This window comes from Chiloscyllium punctatum, unplaced genomic scaffold (assembly GCF_047496795.1).
Source record: "Chiloscyllium punctatum isolate Juve2018m unplaced genomic scaffold, sChiPun1.3 scaffold_253, whole genome shotgun sequence".
NCBI classification, from domain to species: domain Eukaryota; kingdom Metazoa; phylum Chordata; class Chondrichthyes; order Orectolobiformes; family Hemiscylliidae; genus Chiloscyllium; species Chiloscyllium punctatum.
Genome location: NW_027309987.1, coordinates 162,501 through 162,898, shown reverse-complemented (window position 1 = coordinate 162,898; position 398 = coordinate 162,501). Strand labels below are relative to the sequence as shown.

The 398-nt window shown below is 63.8% G+C and overlaps 1 non-coding gene across 1 annotated transcript; it reads left to right on the top strand.

The window, feature by feature from the left end:
- On the top strand, positions 1 to 154 carry LOC140472153 (5.8S ribosomal RNA). The gene has a single exon (XR_011957434.1). It is a non-coding gene; the product is annotated as a 5.8S ribosomal RNA (ribosomal RNA).
- The last annotated feature ends 244 nt before the right edge of the window (positions 155 to 398 follow it).

Genomic DNA, 398 nt, shown 5'->3' with positions numbered 1-398 from the left:
AACTCTTGACGGTGGATCACTCGGCTCGTGCGTCGATGACGAACGCAGCTAGCTGCGAGAATTAATGTGAATTGCAGGACACATTGATCATCGACACTTTGAACGCACTTTGCGGCCCCGGGTTCTTCCCGGGGCCACGCCTGTCTGAGGGTCGTTTGGCAATCAATCGCACTCGCCTTGGCTGGCGAGAGCGCGGCTGGGGTGTCGCAGAGGACCCGTCCTCTTTGTCCCCCTAAGTTCAGACTCCGGAGCCCTCCGGCGTCGGAGCGCTTGGCCTTTCCCCCCCACCCTGCACATTCCGTTCGTCAGGCTCGACGCCATCCCCCCGCCGGGGAGCGCGGCCTGGCGTCCGTCTGTGTCGTGGCAGTGGGGCCAGCACGGCTGTCACCGGTCCCAGA